General features: G+C 37.7%; 1 pseudogene; it reads right to left on the reverse strand.

Annotated features, from left to right (window-relative positions):
* Positions 1–1,514: 1,514 nt before the first annotated feature.
* LOC143680368 (olfactory receptor 9G4-like) lies at positions 1,515–2,440 on the reverse strand (annotated as a pseudogene).
* Positions 2,441–2,939: the final 499 nt, after the last annotated feature.

Consider the following 2,939-nt stretch of genomic DNA (forward strand, 5'->3'; position numbering starts at 1 on the left):
TTTGGAGGGGACACTGACAGATTGTGTTAAAAACCCCAAGAAAAAAATATATATCTTCTTAGTCTTAGTCCATTTCTGTTAGTAACATTCTTCTGGTATGTAGATGGGTTATTTTTAGTTAAGTTGTGACTCAGCTGAATGAGATTGTGCCTAAACACTAATATGGGAAGCTTTATGAAGAGAAGGTGTGCTGTTTTGAAAGGACGTATGTCCTCTAGAAAAACCACATTTAAATCTAAATCCCATTTCATAAAGTCAGAATAATCCCTATTCAATGCTGTATGTTTGAAACTGTAATCATATCATCTCCCTGGATTGATGTGATTTAGTCAAGAGTGGTTGATAAACTGGATTAGGTGAGGACATGTCTCCACCCATTTGGATGGGTCTTGATTGGTTTATTGGAGTTCCATAAAGGAGGAAATATTTTAGAATTTGGGAGATTCAGAGAAAGCAAAGCAGAATGACATAGTCATGAGAAGCAGAGTCCACCAGCCAGCAACCTTTGGAGATGAAGATGGAAAATGCCTCCCAGGAAGCTTCATGAAACTGGAAGCCAGGAGAGAAAGCTAGCAGATGATGCCATGTTCACCATGTGCCCTTCCAGCTGAGAGAGAAGCCCTGACTGTGTTTGCCGTGTGCCTTCTCACTTGAGAGAGAAACCCTGAACTTCACTGGCCTTGAACCAAGGTATATTTCACTGGATGGATGACTTTGATTGGACGTTTCAATAAACTTGTTTTAATTGTGACATTTTCTTGGCCTTAGAACTGTAAATGAGCAACTGATTAAATTCCCCTTTTTAAAAGCCTTTCCATTTCTGGTATATTGCATTGTGGCAGCTAGCAAACTAGGACAGATGGCCACTTTGAAGAGCAGAAACTAGAGATCAACAGAACAGTGAGGACATTGCCGTGTGACATAAAGTTCAAGGAACCTCAATGATTGTTATCCCAACAGAATGTCACTTGCCCAGGGGAGAGTAATGCTTCTATCCCAGAAAATACTAGAGTAAATTTCATGTTCTTTAAGGCAAAACATCACTTTGACATTTAGTTCAGCAACCATGAATCTAAGATGGACACCTTACTTATAATAAATATTTCAAAATCTTAATCAAATTTCTAGTAGTCCAGCTATTCTATACCTTCTCCAAAGCAACACCATTGGTTTATCAAACTTCAAAGCCAAAACAAATACAAAACAAATTGAATTCCATTTATTTCTCCTTAAGAACTCCCAAGACAAGTAAAAGGTAAATTTTGAAGAAACCCTTTTTCATTGTGCCAAGTGGCACAATTCCATTGGGGAGAATGTCAACAATTCAATATTTTAGGTTTAAATTATTTTACATTATGACACAATAATAACAATTACAGAGTAATTTGCACAATATTTCATTGTTTTCAGTATAATGTACCTAATTTACATATTGCAAGGTTTAAAAAGTATCACAAGTCAATAATTTGTATAGTTCAAAAAGAATGTTTAGCAAAAAGAAAAAATATTTCATCTTATTTTGCTTTTCTGAAACCCTCTTTGACATCCTTGTTCCTCAGGCTATAGATTAGAAGGTTGAGTAATGGATTCACCACCATGTGGAACAGGGCAGCCACTCTGTCTTACTCTAGTAAATAGTAGAGCTGGGCCTTGAATACATGAAGACAAGGGCCCATAGAAAAGCATGACTAAGATGAGCTGGGTAGTACAGGTGGAGAAGGCCTTGTGCCTCCCAGAGGCAGAGCAGATCCTCAGAATAGCCAGGAGGATGCTGAAGTAGGAAATGAGGATGGCAGGTGTGCTGGATAGTACTGTGAAGCTTACCATACCCAGAAGGACTTTTTCATAGACCTGGATGTCTGAACAAGACATTTTTACCAGTAGTGGAGCATCCCAGGAGAAGTGATCAATGATAATTTTACCACAGAATTTCACGTGGAAAGTATTGGCAGTATGGTCTATGGCATTCCAGAGGTCTTCTGTTCAGACCCCAGCAACAAGGCCAGCACAGAGAGAACTAGTGATGGCACCTGAATAGAGTAGTTGGCTACAAATTTCCTCATGGTTGTCATAAGACATGACTGCTAGGAAATAGCACTCAGTGTAGGCTACAACTCAGGAAAAGAAGATCTGCACTCCACATACTGCTGAGGACATACATTTATCTTCAGAGATGCAAATGGCCAGGATTCTGGGGGTATACAAAGATATATACCAGGAAATATAGACTCACAATTAAAAAATACATGGGTGTGGGCAGGCAATTAGCAGCCCAGATTAAGATAACAAGGGTCATGTTCCCTGACAAGGCTGCCAAGTGGAGTTTCAGAAATATTCCAAATAGAATCAGCTGCAATTGGATGTCTGATGTGCAGTGCAGTAAGATGAATTCAGTTAGGAATGTATGATTTCCCACCACCATCTCTACAGAGGAAAAAGGTTGATTGAGATTATAACCAAAAAATATGGTTTTTTTCCCATTGAACAATTTAACATGGACATCAATAAACTCAACAATTACCAAGAGGCTTGCTTTTAATTGGTTACAAAAATTTAGTCTCTGAAGCTCATAAAAGTTACTAACAAGTTATTAACAAGTTACGTCATTGAGTAAAGGAGACATACATAGCAATACCAGCTCCAGATTCGTCATATAGTGAGAACCCAAAAAATCTCAGCATTACTTCACATATAACTGACAGATTCTTGTGTCCCTGGCACTTTGTTTGTATTTATATGAATACCAATATGGTGCTAACACTCCTGCTATTATTCATAATGTGGCAAAATTGTATATTACTCAGTAGGTGCCAGTTACTATTATTTCTTATTCTTAACCAACTTTATCATCACCACAACCATATAAAGCAGGGATTATTATGATTTTCTCTTTATAGTTAATGAAACAGAATAGCAGAGAGCTTAAATAATGTTCACTT

The sequence above is a fragment of the Tamandua tetradactyla genome, chromosome 4, assembly GCF_023851605.1.
Source record: "Tamandua tetradactyla isolate mTamTet1 chromosome 4, mTamTet1.pri, whole genome shotgun sequence".
Taxonomy (NCBI): Eukaryota; Metazoa; Chordata; class Mammalia; order Pilosa; family Myrmecophagidae; genus Tamandua; species Tamandua tetradactyla.